The 22,376-nt window shown below is 42.3% G+C and overlaps 1 protein-coding gene across 6 annotated transcripts in view; it reads left to right on the top strand.

The window, feature by feature from the left end:
• Window positions 1-22,376, top strand: part of ptpra (protein tyrosine phosphatase receptor type A) — a 308,647-nt gene that overhangs the window by 63,395 nt on the left and 222,876 nt on the right. Inside the window, exon 3 of one of the 6 annotated variants that reach the window (XM_043700933.1) lies at window positions 16,167-16,327. The exons of the other annotated variants lie outside the window; for them this stretch is intronic. The gene's annotated coding sequence lies outside the window, so the exon portion shown is untranslated. The remainder of the gene's footprint in view (window positions 1-16,166; window positions 16,328-22,376) is intronic. 6 annotated transcript variants of the gene reach the window in all.

Raw genomic sequence — 22,376 nt, forward strand, 5'->3', positions numbered from 1 at the left:
GTCATCGGATGTTGTCTATCTTCTTGCTTTTCAAAACACTGAACCCACTACATTTTTTATATTAATCTACCAGAATGTCAACATACCCTGAAAGACTCTAGACTCACCATTCACCTTTTGTGAACACCAATGCAAAGTATTCATTAAGAGCTTCATTCACTTCCTCATTTCATGCAAAAAATTTCCTTTGTCCTTGAACCTTTCCCTGTTGCTCCCCATATATTAAAGTGTCTTGGGAATTTTCTTAATTCTGTTTGCCAATAACATTTCATGACTCCCTTTTAGCCCTTCTAACTCATTGCTAAAGATGTTTTCTTAGTTTTATTATTTTGAGGGTTGTGTCTATCTTCAGTTTCCCAAACATTATCTCCTTTTCTTTTTGACTAAGCTCTCAATTTGCCTTGTCCTCCAAAGTTCCCAAACTTTGCCATCCTTACCCTTAATTTTCAGAGGAACATGCTAGTCTTGAACTCTAATCAACTGGCTTTTAAAATATTCCCATGTGATGTGATCTCTACAGTGCAGCAGTGAGTTATTAAGCCCACCTAGTCCACGCTGATCCTCAAAGAATCATCCCATCCAACCCCCCCCCCCCCCAACCAAACTATCCCGTAACCCTGCATTTTCCATGGCTAATCCATCTAATTTATACATCCCTGGACTATTTCCTTTGTTCAGAGAGATCCCTTGACATGGCTTCATAAGCCCTGCAAAGCATGTTAAAGGGTTTCTCCATCAAGTGTGTAAGAAGAATCTCAAGAAAAAAAGAACCTAACACCCAAGTCACATCTCCAGGATATTGGTGCTCTTCCAGTTTAGTTGCAACCTGCGCTGGAAGATATCTTAATAATCCACATTTTTGGAAGTCCTCCCTCCTACATCAGCTCTTTAGCCATGTGATTTAACTGTACTTTCTTCCTATTCCTAGCCTCATTGGCTTGTGGCACAAGGAGAAATCCTGAGATTACAACCCTAGATGTCCTCCTTTTTAACCTACTATTCAACTAGACAAAGGAGAGCCAGTGGGCATGATCCACTTCAGTTTCCTAAAGGCCTTTGACAAAGTGCTACACTGGAGGCTGCTAAATAAGACCTCATGGTTTTAGCGGCAAAGTACTAGCATGGATAGAGGATTGACTGTCTAGTAGAAGGTATAGATTCACAGGGGTTATTTTCAGGATGCAGCTGATGACTAGTGGAATTGTGCCATTGAATGTCAAGAAGGCATGGTACGATTCTCTCTTTTTCATTGTGCTTCGTTCCTGGCACTTGTTAGGAGTGACTTTCGAAACCATAACAACCCTTCTTTGTGTCAAGTATGACTCCAAACAGCTGAGAAAACTCTCCCTCACTCCGGTCAGTTATTCTAATTGTCCACCAATATTTATAGCTGGATATACTGGGACTGAAGAACTTGGATTTGATCCATAGGTTGTGGGATTCTTAGTTGTTCACCTGTTTCTGTTGTTTGGCATGCGACTATTCATGTATTCTAGCTTCACCAGCTTTGTATAATCTTCGTATTACCCCTCATACCCATAACCCCTTATGCCATGTGCTCCTATTTTGTGTAGTAACCTTTGTGGCATTTCGTTAAATCTAATTTTCCAATCCAGATATACTATATTCACAGGCATCACTTTGTTCACTTTGGTTAACCCTTCCCTAAAAAAAAAATCAACTAATTAAAGAAGATTTCCTTTGAATTAAATCATGTTGACTTTGCCTGATCACATTATGATTTTCAAATATCCTTTAACCTTCTTAGTAACTCGAGCAATTTGCCAATGACCGATATTAGATTAACTGACCTATAGTTTCCTGCTTTCTGTTTTCCTATGTTCTTGGATAATGGAGTCACATTTGTGATTTTCTAAATCATTTGGACCCTTGCAGATTCGAACACATTGTTGAAATTTGTTGCCAATACTTCCAGCATAACTGCAACCATTTCTTTTAGAATCCATTGACTTAAGGACTAATTATTTTCCTGGTGCCTCTTCCTTGACTATTTACATATGTGGGCTTGCAAACCTTAGGTTTAGGATTCTTAGCGTCCAGAATGTTAAAGAAATTTAATAGAAGTAAAGCATCAATAAAATTATGGCTGAAGGCTTAGGCATATAGTTTTATGAGGTTGAAAATGGAGACTACATACAAAACTCAGTCCAAAGTTTAAAAAGACCACCACGATTTTGTTGAACAGACAAGAAGCAGAATTTATAGCGATGGAGTGCTCAATTCAATGCATTCTTGATCATAAGACTCCAGAGCGACAGCAGTTTCGTTGGCACTCAGTTGTGCTCTGAAATAGTCCAAAAGATGTTTTAACGTTTGCTGTGAAGTCTCAACAAAGAATTTAAACTGTGCGGACCATCTGGGCACTGGAAATCTAGATGGTAAAAAAAGAGCCCTGTCAACTCTGCAAAGTCCTCCTCAACGTTTGACGGTTAGTGCCAACATTGGGAGAGCTGTCTCAGACTAGTCAAGCAACAACCCGACATTGTCTCACTCATAGAATCACACATTCCAGACAATGACCCAGACATCACCATTACCATCCCTGGATATGTCATGACCCCAGTAGGAGGGCACAGTGCTACACAATTGGGAAGGTGTTGCCTTGCGTCTCTTCTTTGATTCTGGACGTCACAAAGTCTCATGGTTTCAAATTAATAATGGGCAAAGAAATACCTGCTGATTACCACGTATCATCGTCCCTCAGCTGACTAATCAGCTCCATGTTGAACAACACTTGGGGGAAGCATTGAAGTTGGCAAGTGTACCAAATGTACTCTGTGGGGAATTTCAGTGTCCATTAATGAGAGGGGCTCAGCATCAGCATTATTGATTGAGCTAGTTAGGTTCTAAAGGGCACATCTGTTTGATTGGGTGTGTGGCAGGTGGTGAGGATACCGATATGAAGGGAAAAGTGTACTTTACTTCATCCCTATCCACCTGCTGGCTGCAGACACATCTATCCATGACAGTATCAGAAAGACTGACCACTGTGCACTCCTTGTGGAAACGCAGTCTTGCCTGCACATTAAGAATACCCTCTGCGTGTTGTGTGGCTCTATCACCGTGCTAAATTGGACAGGCTTTGAATATAACTAGCAGTTCAAGACTAGGCTTCCATAAGGTGCTGATGCTGCACATCAACAGAAGCAGAGTTGTACTCTTAACACAATCTGTAACATCATGACCTGGCATGCCCCAATTGTACCATTAACATCAAGCCAGGGAATCAACTCTGGTTCAATGGCGAGTGCAGAAGGGCAGGCTAGGCGCAGCACCAGGCGTACCTAAAAATGCGTTGTTGAACTGGTGAAGCGACCAACAGAACTACTTGTGTCCCAAGCAGTAAAAGCAACAAGTGATAGAGCTGAGCAATCCCACAATCGACAGATGAGATCTAAACTCTGTGGTCCTAACCTATCCGGTCATAAACGACAGTGGCAATGAAACAGCCCAAACACTGGAGGAGGCAACTCCACATATTTCTGTATCAGTGATGGAACAGCCTAACACAAGTGTACAAAATCATGAGAGGAATAAATAGAGTCAATAGCCAGAGACGTTTTCCCCAGGGCAGGACTGACTGGTACGAGAAGTCATAGTTTGAAGATATTAGGAGGAAGGTATAAAGGAGACGCCAGAGGTAAGTTCTTTACGCAGAGAGTTGTGAATGCATGGAATGCGTAGCTAGCTGTGGTGGTGGAAGCAGAGTCATTGGGGACACTTAAGTGACTGCTGGACATGCACATGGATAACTGTGAGTTGAGGGGTGCGTAGGTTAACTTACTATATTTTACATTAGGATTAAATCTTGGCACAACATCGTGGGCCAAAGGGCCTGTTCTGTGCTGTACTTTTCTATGTTCTATAAGTGCAACAGTAGGCTGATGCATTTCCAGCAATCTTCAGCCAGAAGTGCCAAGTGGATGATCCATCTCTCACTCTCTCAGCAGAGCAGGTAAGGGCTGTTTGGCAGTGGCTGCTTGAAGGCTCGGTGACGTTTATTTAAATTTGAAAGTTTTTTTTTAAAAAAAAAAGCGCAGAGCGGACCCGGAAGCTGGTGTAGTGCAAGCTTACCTGGGTAGGTTTTTTCTCCCCTATAAAAGTGCGCAGGAGAGGAACCCGAGGCACTACAGAGGTAGTGCCTCCCACCCGCCCTCTTCCTCTAACCTAAAAATAATACCCGTTGTGGTAAGTAGGTAAGTGCTGCATTTTGCTTGTTCTATTCTTTAGACCTAGTTTTTTTTTTAAAAGGTTACTTTTAGAGGGATGGCAGTGAAGGTAGTGCAATGTTCCTCGCAACATGTTTGAGGTGAGGGATGCCATGGTTGTCCCTGCCGATTACACTTGCAGAAAGTGCACCCATCTCCAGCTCCTCCAAGACCGTGTTAGGGAACTGGAGCTGGAGTTGGATGAACTTAGGATCATTTGGGAGGCAGAGGGGGTCATAGATCGGAGCATTAGGGAAGTAGTAATCCAAAGATTTCAGACAGATGGGTGACAGTGAGGGGGACTGGGAGGAAGCAGCCAGTGCAGGGACCCCCTGCGGCCGTTCCCCTCAAGAACAAGTATACCGTTTTGGATACTTGTGGGGGGGGTGACTTACCAGGGGTAAGCAATGGGGTTCAGGCCTCTGGCACAGGGCCTGTCCCCGTTGCTCAGAAGGGAAGGGTGGAGAAGAGCAGAGCAATAGTTATTGGGGACTCGATAGTTCGGGGCACAGATAGGCGGTTTTGTGGGGCGAGAGAGACTCCGGTTTGTTATGTTGCCTCCCAGGTGCAAGGGTACGTGATGTCTCTGATGGTGTTTTCCGGGTCCTTAAGGGGGAGGGGGAGCAGCCCGAAGTCGCGGTCTACATTGGCACCAACGACATAGGTAGGAGGAGTGCCGAGGATGTTAGACAGGCTTTCAGGGAGCTAGGTCGGAAGCTCAGAGTTATTGTCTCTGGTTTGTTACCTCCGTCCTCCAGCTTCGATACCTCCACCAAACCCCCAACACTTCTGATTTTCTGAAATTTATCCTATATCCCGAAAAGCTACCAAATAATTTAATTTTTTGTATTAACCGAGGTACAGAATTTTCCAGGTGAGCTAGAAACAGAAGGACATCATCCGCATAGAGAGTGATTTTGTGTTCCCCAAATCCCACCTTCAATGTCCTTATTTCAGGGTCATTGCGAATAGCCTCCACCAGTGGTTCAAGTACCAAGGTGAACAGGACTGACGACAAGGGAAAACCTGCCGGCTATCCCACTCCAAGTCAAAATTACTCGACTTAACCCCATTTGTAATAACCGCCTCCTTGGGGTCTTAATATAACACTGCCACCCACCTAACGAAGGCCCCTCCTTGACCAAAACGATCTCAAACAGCAAAGAGATACGACCATTCCACCTGCTCAAAAGCCTTTTCTGCATCTAGGGAGACCACCAAACCCAGAATCTCCCTCTGTTGACATATTTGCACCATATTCAATCCCCTCCTGATATTATTAGAGAAGCTGCAGCCCTTGATAAGAACTGTCTGGTCTTCTTTTATAATAACAGGCAGTCTCCAGACTCAAAGCTAACACTTTTAATAAAATTTTAAAATCCACATTCAGCAATGAGATGGGCTGATACGATGCACAATCTTCAGGGTCTTTCCCTTTTTTTAGAATGAGGAAGATATTAGCCTTCCTAAGAGAGAGTGGAAGACAGTACTAGCTATATGAATGATTATACATCCCCAGCAGTGGTTCAACCAACATGAGTACAAACTCCTTGTAAAATTCACTTGGGAATCCATCTGGACCAAGTGCCTTACCACTTTGGAGCTGCCTTACCACCTTCTGCACCTTCTGTACTGCTAGAGGTGCATTTTATACCAGGAAGGTCCAAGTATTCAAAAAAGGATTCCATTCCTGCATTTCCATCCCCACATCCCTCCAACCGGTATAACTCTGTGTGGAACTCCAAAAATCTGGCATTGATCTTCCTCAGTTCATGAGTAATATTGCCAGCTCTCTCCCTGATGGACACAATGGACTGTGGTGCACTTTTCTTCCTAGTTAGGTGAGCCAGGTATCCACCTGGCTTATCCCCATGTTCAAACAGCCTTTGCTTTACAAAGGAAGCCCCTCTGTTCGCCACTTGTGTGAACACTGAGTCAAGAGCAGCCCAGAGAGCCATGACCCACTGCAATTTAACTACAGATGGTCTGGTGTAATATGCCTATTCGGCTGCCTTCAACCGGGCTTTAAGCATCCACTGCTGCTTCCCCCTCTGTCTCCTTCTACTTGCCGAGTATGAAATAATCATACCCCTTAAGAATGCTTTGGTGGTCTCCTGAACTCCATTGTGATTACTGAACAAAGTTGTCATCCTTCAACAGAAATGGATTCATGCTCCATTGCTGCGTACCTACTCCGCTACCTTTGGTCTTAACAGTTAAATATACTGCCACATCATACGAAATAATTATACTCCCAATTCTGCATTTAACACCTAGTTCAAGCAAACCAATGGAACAAAGAACATATCGATTCCTGTGTGACACTTGTATGGGTTGGAGTGGTAACATCCCTCCCATTCAGGGAGTATTGAATGCTTAGACTACTGCAAAAAATACGGAGGTGTGGCATTGAGGGTGGGTTGGAGGTTTGGATTAGGAATTGGCTGGATGGAAGAAGACAGAGGGTAGTAGTTGATGGCAAAGGTTCATCTTGGAGTGCCGTCACTAGCGGTGTTCCGCAAGGATCTGTTTTGGGACCATTGCTGTTTGTCATTTTTATAAATGACCTGGAAGAGGGGTTAGAAGGTTGGGTGAGCAAGTTTGTGGATGATACGAAAGTCGGAGGAGTTGTTGACAGTGAGGAAGGATGTGGCAGGTTACAGCAGGATATAGAGAAGCTGCAGAGCTGGGCAGAAAGGTGGCAAATGGAGTTTAATGTAGCTAAGTGTGAGGTGATTCACTTTGGTAAGAGTAACAAAAGGATGGGGTACTGGGCTAATGGTCGGATACTTGGTAGTGTGGATGAGCAGAGGGATCTTGGTGTCCATGTACACAAATCTTTGAAAGTTGCCACCCAGGTAAATAGTGCGGTAATGAAGGCATATGGTGTACTGGCTTTTATTGGTAGAGGAATTGAGTTCTGGAGTACTGAGGTCATGTTGCAGTTTTATAAGACTCTGGTGCAGCCTCATCTGGAGTATTGTGTGCAGTTTTGGTCCTCATACTATAGGAAGGATGTGGAGGCACTGGGACGGGTGCAGAGGAGGTTTACCAGGATGTTGCCTGGTATTGTAGGAAGATCGTATGAGCTAAGGCTGAGGCACTTGGGGTTGTTTTCATTGGAGAAAAGAAGGTTTAGGGGTGACTTGATAGAGGTGTACAAGATAATTAGGGGTTTAGATATGGTTGACCATGAGAACCTTTTTCCACATATAGAGTCAGCTATTATGAGGGGGCATAGCTTTAAATTAAGGGGTGGTAGGTACAGGACAGATGTTAGGGGTAGATTCTGTACTCAGCGAGTCGTGAGTTCATGGAATGCCCTGCCAGTAGCAGTGGTGGACTCTCCCTCTTTATGGGCATTTAAACGGGCATTGGATAGGCATATGGAGGATAGTGGGCTAGTGTAGGTTAGGTGGGCTTGGATCGGCGCAACATCGAGGGCCGAAGGGCCTGTACTGCGCTGTATTTTTCTATGTTCTATCTCAGCCTCTTCTAGTTGTACCCTGCATCACAGATGACCGTTTTGAACTGATTGGGATTTGTTCTTTCGGTACATCCACGCCTATGTAACCAAATTCTGAACAAATGCTATCCACAAGTTTGGTGATGACACCACTGTGGTCGGTTGGATGTCAAACTGCCATGAGTCAGAATACAGCAATGAGATAGAGGGCTTGGTGTCATGGTGCAATGATAACGACCTCTTTCTCAATGTCAGCAAAACAAAAGAACTGATCATCGGCTTCAGAAAGAAAGGAGGAGAACACGTCCCAATCTAGGCATCAAATCGTGCAAAAGCTATGAGTCACAACATTCTGGCAATGGTGTTGATGATGTGTGTGCTCCAGATCTTGCCCCTCCTGTAGCCAAGCTGTTCAAGTACACTTGCAACACTGGTATCTACTCAGCAGTGTGGAAAATTGCTCAGGTATGTCCTGTACACAGAAAGCAGGGAAAATCCAACTTAGCAAATTGCTGCTCTATTAATCTAGTCTTGATCATCGATAAAGTGATGTCAAGAGCACATGCTTAGCAACAGTCTGCTCATTGATGCCCAGTTTGGGTTCTTCCAAGCCTGCCTAGTTCCTGACTTAATTACAGCCTTGGATCAGGCATGAAGAAAAGAACTGAATTCCAGAGGTTAGGTAAGAATGACAGCGTTTGACATCAAATCTACATTTACTGAATGGCATCAACAGGAGTCAGGAGCAAGCTCGCCTCCAGTTGGCATCAAACCTGTCACAGAAAAAGATGGTTGTGATTGTTGGAGGTCTGTCATTTCTGCTCGAGACATCTGCAGGAGTTCCTTAGGTTAGTGTCCTAGACCCAATCATTTTCAGCTGCTTCATCAATGATCTCCACTGGAAGGTCAGAAGTTGCATGCTCGCTGAGGATTTGTGGGCGGCACGGTGACACAGTGGTTAGCACTGCTGCCTCACATCGCCAGAGACCCGGGTTCAATTCCCGCCTCAGGCGACTGACTGTTTGGAGTTTGCACATTCTCCCAGTGTCTGCGTGGGTTTCCTCCGGGTGCTCCGGTTTCCTCCCACAGTCCAAAGATGTGCAGGTTAGGTGAATTGGCCATGCTAGTGTTAGGTAAGGGGTAGATGTAAGGGTATGGGTGGGTTGCGCTTTGGCGGGGCGGTGTGGACTTGTTGGGCCGAAGGGCCTGTTTCCACACTGTAATCTAATCTAATAATATGCATCATGTTCAAATTCAACAAAATCAGAACAATATCTAGGCTTGGGCTGACATGTGGCATGTAAGATTCGTGCCACACAAATGCTAGGCAATGACAATCTTCAATAAGAGACAATCTAACCACTGCTCCTTGACATTCAATGCTGTTACCATCACTGAATTTCCTTGTACTAACTTCCTGACCAGAGCTTCAACTGGACTCACCATCTAAGTACTATGACTGCAGAAGCAGGTCAGAGACTCAGAATACTGCAGTGAGTAACTCACCTCCTGACTGCTCAAATCCTGTACACTTTTTCTACAAGACACAAGTCAAGAGTGTGATGGAATACTCACTTGTCTGGATAAGTGCTGCTCCAACTTGAAGCTTGGCGCTATCCAGAACAAAGCAGTCCTCTTGATTAGCACCCCATCCACAAGCATGCACTCCTTCCACTTCCGACAGTCAGTAACAGCAGTGTGTACTATCTCCAAGAAGCACTGCAGGAACTCTCAAAGATCCTTAGCCAATACCTTGGTGGGTCTACCTATAGCATGTGGACTGCAACAGCTCAAGAAAGCAGCATGCCACCACCTTCTCATGGGCAACTAGAGATGGGTAATAAATGCTGGCCAGCCAGCTACGCCCACACCCCATGTGTAAATTAAAAATAGTTAATGGAATTTGAATACTGTATTGTTGGTTTGATATGATATTGCTTGTGTTGTGCAGTAAACTTGTAATTTGAGGGAACTTCAAAGGATTCAAGGTTGAATTTTAGATTTAACATTTAAGTTAAAGGTAAAAAAATTGACAAATGGAATATAATGTGGGGAACTGTGAAGTTTTGCCCTTTGGGTGGGAGAATAGAGGAGCTGAACATTATTCAAATAGAGAAATATTGCAGAAGGTTAGCATAGTGTGATTTGGAAGTCCTTGTCCTTGAAGCACAAAAACCTGGCTTCCAATTTCAATGGGTAATAAGAAAGACATATGGAAATTTGGCCTTTCTTTCAAAGGCATGGGGTATAAAACCTATCAAGGCACTAGGCAGACCCACAGCTAGTATATTGAGGGGGTAGTTCATCTATAAGGCCTTATGCTTCATAACTGGAGGTATTGAATCCTAAAGTAGGAATGTGTTGCTGGATCTTTCGTAAAGTGCTAATTTGGCCACACCGAGAGCATTGTATCCACTTCTGGCCACCACTGTTTATAACGGATGAGAGTTTCTTTTGAAAGGTGCATGAAGCATCTTGGAAGTAAATTGCCAATTTGTTGGCTTGTGCCTACCCGGTACATAGGAGAATTATTTGAGTGGGCATCAAATACATCAGGAGACTTCATTGGAAATGTATAAAGGTGATGTCAAGATGTTGGAGGGGGCAAATCTTCAAACAGCTTGTCTACCAATCTCTTCAAGCATTACTTGCCCCTCATGTAGCAATGTCTGCCATTCATACATTGTACTTATCAATCATTTTCACTCATCAAATTGAAGTGGAAGCAAGTCAATATCTACTCTGAAGGGCTACCTAAGACAAGGTCCTTGAAAGAATAGCGTGGAGGTTATCTTGCTAACTAATAATTCAAAGCCTGGGCAAGAGTTAAAATTCCACAAGAGGGGGAAGGGAATATAAATTCAATTAATTAAAATAAAAAGTTGAATAAAAAAATCTAGGATCATCGTCAGGCTTCGACAAAACATCCTACTGTTGGCAATCCATTTATAGTTTAGACATTCACTTTCTTCAACATTGTTGCATATTGGCAGCAATATCTCCTTTGACAGTGCTTTTCAAACCCATGATGACTTCCACCTTGAAAGAAAGGAGTAGTAAATGCATGAAAATACAACTATCTGTGAGTTCCCTTCCAAGTCACACCCAATCTTAACTTGAAACTATATAGTTGTTCCGTCACTATCACTGGGTCAATTCTGGAACTCCTTTCCTAAAGCACTGAGGTGTCTCGACAGATATGCAAGTTCAAGAAGGTATTTCGCCGCCACTGTCTTCATGGCAATTAGGGAAGGGCAGTAAATGTTGGCTCAGCCAGAGCCAGAACCAAAACCTTCAAATGAATGAAAGAAGACCTGCAAATCCATCTGGTTCACTAAAGTCCTTCAAGGAAGGAAATGGTCTAAATGATTCCTGATTCTCAATATGGTGGTCCTTAACTGTCCTTGAAATTGGTTTAGCACACTAGTTAATTGTATGCAATCTTAAGAACAATTAGAATAATCAATAAATGCCCCATATTGCCCCAAAATGCTCAATGAATTTATAAACAAAACACACTTTACATTTGGTAAAGAATTCATTAAAATGTTATGATTTATTTGTGTTCTGTCTGGTGTATGTTTCCTTACTGAAGGAAGCTGTTGGTGTATACTGATGTATTCCCTAAAGATTCTGTATTGTTTGCCAGTCAGTGTTTTGATCCAATAATGAAGTATAATGATCTGGACTCAGGATTTCCAGGTCTTGTATCCTGTTTAAAGCCAAGAAGCCGCAAGGGTATCCTGTACGTGTTGTGCATCTGGCTGTGCTCTGGGGAGCCTGAATGACATCTTTGTTAATGCATGTGCTCCATCCGTTACAGTTAAAATTGGCATCAGCAAAGACCATTTAATTTGAATTTTATTTTTGATTTTAATTGAGCTACTTAGTGAAATATTTTCTGCTTTGGAGGTTAAGATTGCGCTGGAGAATTCCAATTCTTTTGCATTATCATTTTGTGGAAATTTGGCCACTTCTGGGGCAAATGAACAAGGATGAGACCAATTATATAGCTGTTAGAGCCAGTACAGTCATGGCAAGATGAATAGCTTTTTGTACAGTAAGATCTCTGATTCCAAGTTACTTAATGTCTGTAGCATTATTTTGACATCAACAGTGGGATGTTTGGGTTCTAAAGTTTCTGGAAATGCTTTCAGGAAAAAATGGCTGCTTAAATGTGAAAACAGTTGTAAGTAATACGTTTCTAATCCCCCCTGCCCCCTTTTTCTTATAATGGGAACCGCCTACAACTTAAAAAGCCTTCAACGAGAAGAGTTGTGTCAGCAATTTATAGTGATGTTGCATGTTGTTTATTTGCTAGATGTGTATTAAAATAATCCCTTTCAAACCATACAAGTTGCATTTCTCTAACATGTGGTTGTTTTAAACTAATTGAACATAGATAGAACATAGAAAAGTATAGCACAGAGCAGGCCCTTTGGCCCACGATGTTATGCTGAGGTTTAATTAGTAACTTAACCTACACACCCCTCAACTCACCGCTATCCATGTGCATGTCACTTAAATGTCCCCAGTGACTCTGCTTCCACCACCAGACGTCCTGTATTCCATGTATTGGACTTGTGTAGGCAGATGAAATTGGTTTAGGATGTTCAGCACTGATATGGTGGGCCAAAGGGTCGTACTGTTTTATGTTTATGTTCTTAGATGTTAACTTTGTATCTGTCTTAATGGATGCTGCCAGGTGTGCTGAATTTCTCCAGCAATTGTTTATTTCAGATTTCCTATACCTTTGCTTATTTGCCTTCAGGGCTGTTCATTCTGTGCTCCATCCTGTGGCTGACTTGGGCTTCAGTTTTCTCTGCTGCTCCATACCCTGCTTGGAGCTAGAATGATGAATGGTTTAGTTAAATAAATTATTGTCAGAGTGATTGGCAGTATTGAATTAATCTTGCTTTTTGTGCACAAAACTGAACATTTTGTATTTAGTTGTCAATATTATACCTGTGCTGGAACAGCTTGATTAGTGCTTATGGAGCACTGCTAAAGCACAAAGGATATAGGTTGGCCGTATAGTCTTCAGTGTACAGAGTGCATGCAGCTGTGTCTTGACATCAAGGCAAGTACATTGCTGGGCATGTTTGCTCAGTGGTTAGCATTGCTGCCTCACAGCGCCAGGGACCTGGGTTTGATTCCTTGGGCAACTGTCTGTGTAGAGTTTGCACATTCTCCCTGTGTCTGCTTGGGTTTCCTCTGATTTCCTCCCACAGTCCAAAGATATGCAGGTTGGGTGAATCGGCCATGCTAAATTCCCCATAATGTTCCGAGGTGTGCTGGTTAGATGCGTTAGTCATGGGAAATGTAGAGTAATAGGGTAGGGAAATAAGTCTGGGTGGGAGGGTTAGGCCGAATGACCTGTTTCCACATTGTAGGGATTCTATGATTCAATGAATTGAATGGACCAGAATTGGTTCTGTACAAGATCAAGGAAGCTATACTGAGCTTGTATACGATGCTGGTTAGACCTCATCTGAAGTATTGCATGCAGTTCTAGAAGGATGTTAATGTATTGGAGAATGTGCAGAAGAGGTTTATCAGAATATTTCCAGGAATAAAAGAATTATTAAGATAAATTGAAAAAGTTGTGATTGTTTCTTGATGAGGAGACTAAGGAGAGATTTGCAGGATGTTTTCAAAATCATAAAGGGCCTGGAGAAAGATAGAGAAAAGATTTTTCTGCTTATACAAGGATAGTGAATCAGAGGGCACAGTTTTAAAATATGTTGTTTAATAAAAAGCAAATACAAGGTGAGAAAAAAATGGGTTTGCAATGGGCCAAATAGCTTCCTGCACTGTAACTATGTTGTAATTATGGGAATCTGATGAAACCATTAGTAGTAGTATCAGGAATAGGCTGTTTGGCCCTTTGAGCGTGTCTGCCATTATGTACTCATGGCTGATCCCTGACACTCCTCACAGTCGTTGTTCTGCTGGAGGAAGGATGTTATGAAATTTGAAAGAGTTCAGATAAGATTTACAAATATGTTGCCAGGACTGGAGCTATAGGGAGAGGCTGAACAGGCTCGGGATATTTTTCATGGAGCGTTGGAGGCTGAAGGTTGACCTTACACAAGTTTATAAAACCATGAGAGGCATGGATAGGGTAAATAGACAAGGTCTTTTCCCCAGGGTGGGGGAATCCAAAACCAGAGGGCCGAGGTTTAAGGTGAGAAGGGAAAGATATGAAAGGCACCTAAGGGGCAAGTTTTTCACGCTGAGGGTGGTGCATGTATGGAATGAGCTGCCACAGGAAGTGGTGGAGGCTGGTACAATTACAACATTTAAAAGTCATCTGGATGGTTGTATGAAGAGGAAGGGTTTGAGGAATATGGGCCAAATGCTGGCAAATGGGACTAGATATATTTAGGATATCTATTCGGTATGGATGAGTTGGACCGAAGGGCCTGTTTTCTGTGCTATATATTTCTATGGATGTATGACCTTCTTCCATTCCTTTACCCAGCCCCACATCCCAAGTCTTGCCAGTTCACCCTTTGATCTTATCACAGCCAACACATTCTTACCCACTAATGGTCCCCATCAGAAACTTTTCTTTTTCTCTAGCTTACCATTATCCATTGTTTTGCCTGCCCAACTGCTGTACTTTCTCTCTGGGGCTCAATCTCCACATATATTTACCTCCCCCAATTCTTCAGCGCATATATCACCCTTTCCTAGTTACCATCAGTTCTGAAGAAGAATCACTGAACCCAAAATGTTGACTACTTTCTCTCAACAGATGCTGCCAGACTTGCTGAGTTTATTTAGCAATTTCTCTTGTTTTAGAGTTCCAGCACATGTAAGACATTTTTTGGTAATACTTTGTTTTCTGTTCTTGTTTTAACCATTAAGATTTCCGAATGTTTCAATGAGATCACCTTTTATTCTTCTACACACTGGTGAGCAGAGTCCCAACCTGTTTAGCCATTGCTCATAAGACAATCCCTCTCTACCAGGGAACATCCCAGTGAATTTTCTTTGAACTGGTTGCAATGAAATGATGCCCTTCCTTAAATAAAGGAACCAAAAGTATTGCTCACTGTACTCCAAATCTGCTCTCATCAGCACCTTGTACAGTTGCATTAAAACTTCCCTACTCATATACTCAAACCCCGTTAAAATAAAGGCCGACGTTCCATTAGGCTGCCTCATGACCTGCTGTACTTGTGTGCTAGCTTTCTGTATTTTGTGGCCATGTATCCTTTGTGTTGCAGCTTTCTGCAGTAATAATATTCTTCATGTAATAATATTCTGTTCTTTAATTCCCCTTCAAAAATGAACAATTTCATATTTTCTGACATTATACTCCATTTGCCAACCCTTTGTTAACTTAATCTATCAATATTGTTTTGTAAACAGTTTGTTTCTTTCTCTCAACCTGGACTGTCTTGCAATGTAGTGGAAGCAGATTGAATTGAGGACTTCGAGAGGGCATTGTGAGATTATTTGGATTGAAATGGTGTGCAGCGATATGGAGAAAAGGCGGGGGGTATGCACAAGGTAATAGAACTGAATGACTACCTATGCTGTCGGAGTTCTCTGATTCTGAGAGGGCAAAGGGAGCACAAGAAGGGAAGAATCAGTTGTTATTCTGTTGAAAGAGACAGGAAATCTCCAATTGCCATAACTGCAGAACATTGAGAGAACAACAAACCAACAACCCTACTACCTCAAATCCTGCTGAATTGCTGCAGACGTAAACACCACTATTGGGGGAAAAAAAAATATTGTAGTGGCTGAGTTTTGTCTAAGTTTTCAACTCTTTCAGTTTTGATTGAGAATCTTCAAACAAACCGGACCTGCAATGATTATAAAGTCTGATCTTACTTTCTTCTTTGTAAGTATTTTGTATTTGATATAAGATAACCTTTAAATGTAGTTTTAGCTCATAATAGTTCCAATTTTAGTGAACAACTGTCATCTTTATTTGAGACTATAACTTTGCTGGTTATTTTTGAAGTGAAATGCTCAAACTAAAATTGGGTTTATATTTGAGTTTATATAATTTCTTAATTCACAGACCACATTGAGGATATGTCTGGTGTGGTTGTAACAACTGGGCTTGTCCAGGACTCAGCCCATTGCAAAATGAGTCCAAGGGAAGTATGGCAAGCCTGAGGAAAGACAAAAGGAGTTAGAAACTCAAGTTTAATTTGGAATTGAATGTGCAGAGATTTCAAGGCCAAAGACAGCTTGAAGCTGCTGTAGAAAATGTCACAAAAGCAGTACAGCTGATACTGAGGTATCCCTGAAATTTGTTCCCAAATTTGAAAAAAGGGTGGTGTAGACTCCTTCTTTGTTGTTTTCAAAACATAGCCAATCAGCTACACTTCCTCAGATGACACAGTACACACTATAGTTAATTAACTTATTTTTGTGAATCTTTACTTTCTTCACTAAGTTTTATTTATTTCATGTTCTATTCTGTTAACTTTTGGTTATGTGTTCAGTCAGCAAGTTTTACTTGGATAAGAGCCTGGCTTGTGAAGCTGTTGAACACTTGCCTTTTTCATAAGGGCTAAGGCCCTTGGAGAAAATATCCAGAACCTGCACTGAGGAAAAAATTGAATTTTGGTCTTGGAGTAGCACTGGAATCTTGCAAAGCAGTACTGTAAGTATCTATTTATCATAGATGAGCTGTGACCTAGGGGAAAATGAGTCATATGGAATAGTTGGTTACATGGCTAAACAGCTACGTGTTCTGTGTGCTTGTTATAGATGTGGTATTCAATTTCCAAAATAAATTACTTTTTTTTACAGGGATTTATAGTCATTTTTAGTTCTGATTGTGGGAGACCTTTATCTGTGGGTGGATTGCATACATTTGCATAGCTAGCTGATTTATTTTTAAGGGAGCATTTTGATTGGGCTTTCCATTTTGAGCCCCCCCCCAAAAAATTGGAGTTGTGGACAGTGAGAAAGGGTGCAGCAGGAAATAGATCAGCTGGAAAGTTGGACAGAGAAATGGCAGATGGCATTTAATCCTGACACATGTGAAGTGATGTATTTTGGGAGGTCAAATGCAAGAGGAAAATATGTAAATGGCCAGACCCTTAGGAGCATTGATATACAGAGGAATTTTGGTATCCAAGTCCATAGCTCCTTAAGAGTGGCAACACAAGTGGATAAGGTTGCAGTGAAGTCGCACAGCGTGCTAACCTTCATAATTTGGGTCATTGAAAAGAAAGTTGGTAAGTCATGTTGCAGCTGTACAAGACCTTTGTCAGGTCATATTTGGAGTACTGTGAACATTCTGCTTGTTGCACTCAGAAAGATGTGGAAGCTTTGGAGTGGGTCCAGAAGATGTTCACCTGAATCTTCAACCAAAAGAAAAATGCTGGAAAATCTCAGCAGGTCTGGCAGCATCTGTAAGGAGAGAAAAGAGCTGACGTTTCGAGTCTAACTGACCCTTTGTCAGAGCTGCTTTTATCTTTGCTTTTATCTTTTGACCTGAATCTTCCCTAGATTGGAGTGTATTAGCTGTAAGGACAGGTTAGACAAACTTAAATTATTTTCACTAGAGCATTGGAGACTGACCGATTTCTATAAAGCTATGAAATGTGTGCATAGTCTGAACATTTAGGAGTCTGTTTCCCAGGTGGAAATGTCAAACACTATGGTTTAAGATGAGAGGTGCAGTTTCAAGGAGGAAAGTATTTTTTTACACAGGAAAGTAGGTGCCTGGAACACTCTACACTTCACTGCAACCTTATCCACTTCTGTTGCCACTTTTAAGGAGCAATGGGCTTGGATACCAAAATCCCTCTGTATATCAATGCTCCTAAGGTTCTGGCCACTTAGATACTTTCCTCTTGCATTTGACCTCCCAAAATACATCACATCACTTCACATTTGTGAATATGATAGCAACATTTACAAGGCATTTAGACAGACACATGAACAGGCAGCGGATAAAGCCACATGGGCAATTTGCAGTCAGGTAGGGTGAGTTTAGAAATAGCATCATGATAGGCCAAAGGGCCTGTTCCTGTTCTCTATTTTCTGTCTTCTGCCCAGATCCTGTCTTATTTTAATAAAATCTGCTTGCCTCCAATCCAAAAGCCCTTTTTTGCAGATCATCGTTCTCCTTTTCCAGAAACTGAGAACATATAATATTTTGGTTGCTATTACTGAAATGGACTCCTACTTCATCTCGGAGAAAGTGAGGACTGCAGATGCTGGAGCTCAGAGTTGAGTGTATAGTGCTGGAAAAGCACAGCAGGTCAGGCAGTATCCGAGGAGCTGGAGACTCGACGTTTCGGGTGTAAACCCTTCATCAGAAGTCTTGATGAAGAGCTTATGCCCGAAACGTCGATTTTCCTGCCTCTTGGATGCTGCCTGACCTTTTCCAGCACTACACTCTCGACCCCTACTTCACCTCGACCAACCGACTTGCTTCATTCCTAGAGTTAGATCCAGTACTGTATCATCCCTTGTTGGGACACCTACCTGTTGACATTGAACATGTCCTGGAAGAACTCTTTAACTTTGTCTTTTTGGCTAAAAGAACATCCTTCATAGAAGTAGTCCATATTCATCTGCCTCCATTTTGAAATCCAAATTCTAAAAATTATATTAATGTATGTAGTTACACAGCTTTAATCACACCATTGGCCTAAGTTTGCTGAGGACTCTTGATGCTGTACTCTGTCGAATACTACTTTAACATCAAAGGCAGTTGCTCTAATCTCACCTTTCGATTTCAGCTCTTGTCCATATTTGGGCCAAGGCTACAATGAGGTCAAGAGCTGAATAGTCCAAACTAAGGGTCAATAAGCAGTGCCAATTGTCTGGACTGTTGACAACTCCTTCTGTCATGTTGTTGATAGAAGACAGATAGGGCAGTAGTTGGCCATGTTGGATTTAACTTGCTTTTTGTGGACAGGATATAGTTGTGCACTTATCCACATTGTTGACATGGTGCCATGTTGTCACTGTCCTGAAGTAGCTGAGGAGGGGGCTCTGTGGCTAGTTTTAAAACCATTGTGCGTGGATGCAGTGTTGATGGCCCAGTCAGCATTTGGCCCAGAGACGATGAAGGAATGACAATACACTGCCACGTCAGACTGGTGTGTGGCTTGGAGGTGAGCTTACAAGTACTGATGTTCTTCTATATCTGCTACCCTGGCCCTTGTAGGTGGTAGAATCTATGGATTGACAAGTGTTGTCACAGAGCTTCAGTGAGTTACTGCAGTGCATCATGCAAATGGTGCACACTATTGGTACTGTATGTTGGTAATGAAGGGTGTGGATAGGGCCCCAGTTCAGTGGGCTGCTTTGTCCTGATAGTGTGCAGTTTCTTGAGTGTTGTTGGAGCTGCGCTGATCTAAGCAAGTGGGGAGTATTCCATTATGCTATTGATTTGTCCCATGTAGATGGTGGACTGGCATTGAGATATAGGGTGGCACAATAGCTCAGTGGTTAGCACTGCTGCCTCACAGCACCAGGGTCCCAGGTTCGATTCCAGCCTTGGGCGACTGTCTGTGTGGAGTTTGCACATTCTCCTCATGTCTGTTCCGGTTTCCTCCTACAGTCCAAAGATGTGCAGGTCAGGTAAGTTGCCCATGCTAAATTGCCCATTGTGTTAGGTGCATCATTCAGAGGGAAATGGGTCTGGGTGGATTACTTTTAGGAGGGTTGGTGCAGACTTGTTGGGCCGAAGGGCCTGTTTCCACACTAGATAATCTAATCATATGAGTTAAATTACTTCCTGCAGAATTTCAAGTATTCGATCTGCTCTTGTATTTTTGGAGTTGGTCCAGTTCATTTTCTGGCCAGGGATAACTCATGATGTTAATAGTGGGGGATTCAGCAATGGCAATGTCATTCAGTGTCAAGGATAGTTATTAGATTTTGGCTTGTTGGAAATAATCATAGCCTGCTATTTGTGTGCCATGAATAGTGTTTGCCACTTGTCAGCCCAAACCTGGATGTTTCCATTTCACGTGCTTCAGTATTTGAGGTGTCATGAGATGTTCTGGAGTGCAAGTCTTCAGTGCTATTGCTAGAATGTTATCAGGCTCCGTACCTTAGAAGGATCCAGTGCCTTCAGCCATCTCATTGTATCATGTGGAGTGGATATAATTAACTGGTATATAATTGGTATTTGTTGATGGCATCCCTTTCGCAGGTAGAGATGGATCATTCATTCAGCACACCTGGCTGAAGAGCCTTGTCTTTTGTACTGACGTACTGGCTTCCCCCTTTATTGTGGATGGGGATATTTGTGGAAATATGTTAAATTGTTCATTACCATTCATGACTGGCCAATGGTGCTGCTTTAATGCCTGAGTTGCCAGGTCTGCGCAATATTACCACCATGCAAAATTAGAACAATGTACCAATAAGATACCTTCAGGATGAAGATGGGACTTTGTATTCACTCTACTGGACTGATGAAGGCAAGTCAAGGTTTTCCCTCTTGTTGTTTCCCTTTCCACTTGTCATAGTGGCAGTTGATTAGCCATGTCCGAGATCTGCAAAACCATAGAAATGATACAGCACCAAAAGAGGCCGTTCAGCCTATCTTATCCATGCTAACCCAAAGAGACACAGATGCGCTTTCTAATCTTATCTTCCTGCATGCAGCCCATAACCCTACCGCTTACAGCACTTAAATGCAGGTCCAGGTACTTTTTAAGAGAGTTTAGGATATCTGCCTTCACCACTAATTCAGGCAGTGGATTCCAGGCACTTACCACCCTCTGCATTAAAACAAGTTTTTCCTCACATCTCCTCTAATCCTTCTACTGAGCTTGATTCTATTACCTTGGTTTTTGAAATCTCTGCCACGTGAAACAGGTTCCTCCAGTCTACTCCATCTATGCCTCTCTCAATTTTGTATTTTGCAATCATATCACCCCTTAGCCTTCTCTGTTTCATGAAATGCAATCTCAACCTCTCCACTCTCTTTTCATAGCTACAATTCTTCAGCCCAGGAAACATTTTATTAAATGTTCACTGACTCTCTCCAAGTCGATTATGTATTTCCTGTAATGGGGTGACCAAAACTGCACAGGGTACTCCAGTTTTGGCCTCAGCCGTACTTTTGTGTTCTATCCCTTTTCCAGTGAAGCAGAATATGCTTCCATGATAGTCTTATCTATCTGTACTGCTACCTTTAGAGACCTGTGCAGATCCCTCACTTCGTCTACCCCTTCAGTATATCCCCATTTATTGTGTATTCCCTTTTATTGTTTGACCTCCTTAAATAAATTACCTCACTTATGAGAATTGAACTCAATTTGCCTCTTTCCTGCCCACTGCACCAACCCATGTAATTTTGGAGCTTACAGCTAACCTCTACGCTAACCAGCAAATTTCCTAATTGTTGCTGCCTCATTCAAGTCTAAATCATTAATGCGTAAAAAAGACCAGCAGAGATCCGAACATTGAGCCCTGTGGAACACCACTTGAAACAGCTTTCCGTTCATAAGAGCAGCCATCGCCCATTGCTCTTTATTTCCTACTACCAAGCCAACTTTGGATCCAATTCAATACATTACCCTGTATCCCCTGGGCTTTTATGTTTTAACCAGTCTCTGCCATTTAGGGTCTTGTCAAATACCTTACTCAAATCTATGTAGACAACATTCATTGCTCTTTTGTCATCAATCCTCTTTGTCACTTCAGAGAGTCGAATCAAATGATCTTTCCTTAAAGCTATGCTGACATCTCTAACCAGTACATGCTTTTCTAAATGAGAGTTTGTCCAATCTCTCAGGATTGATTCTGTTTGTCCACCACCAAAGTAAGACTACCCTATAGGGCTTAATCAGTTGTGCTGCTGAGGTGATCTTGATGATGGACTTTGAAGTCACCATTCAGAGTGCTTTCTGTACCCTGCCATCCTCAGCGCTTCTAACTAAGTGATATTGAATATGAAGGAGTACTAATTCATTAGACAACGGCAGAGCAATTTGCAAAAGGATGTCTTGCCCATTATTTTTTTGAACTGATGCCATGTGACTTCGAAGTTAAATGTTGAGGACTCCAAGGCTGACTCATCATTGTTCTGCCAGCTCTTCAGGCTTTTTCCAGCCATTTATTCAGATTGTATCCAGGGCTAGGGATGGTGATGTCCTTGCCGTCGTCATCTAAGATTTGATTCAGTGTATATAACAGCTAGGTTGTTGCTGTGGTCTGCTCTCCTAGTTTTCACTGAAGCCCCTGGCTGGATTTGCTACTGTCATTTCCTGTGCCAGGGTCAATGCTATGTGACCTATTAGAGGTTAAAACAGCATTGCTATAGGGCCACTGTAACTGGCACTTTAGAGTCCACCACAATCGTGAGAGTTTGGCGTTGAATGGTTTACAAACAGGGTGAGGAATACAGATTTCATTCCTAAGAGATATTAGTGAAATTTTTGTTTTAGTTTAGTTTTACTGGAGCAAAACTGGAGTAATCGCTGGAGCAGGCAACAGCGATTACACAATTGCCATGAGACTAGTTTTCAAACTGTGATATTTATTGAATTCCAAATTCTGCCATGGTGGCATTTGAACCCATGTCCCCAGAGCATATATCTAGTCCTCTGGTTTACTTGTCCAGTGAAATTGCCACCATGCCAGCACCATCTATTAATATTCCAATGATTGTCTTTTTAGGGTTTACCTCTTGCATCTCTAAATCCATTGGAAGTGAATTTTTATGTTCATCA

This window comes from Chiloscyllium plagiosum, chromosome 1, assembly GCF_004010195.1.
Source record: "Chiloscyllium plagiosum isolate BGI_BamShark_2017 chromosome 1, ASM401019v2, whole genome shotgun sequence".
Taxonomy (NCBI): domain Eukaryota; kingdom Metazoa; phylum Chordata; class Chondrichthyes; order Orectolobiformes; family Hemiscylliidae; genus Chiloscyllium; species Chiloscyllium plagiosum.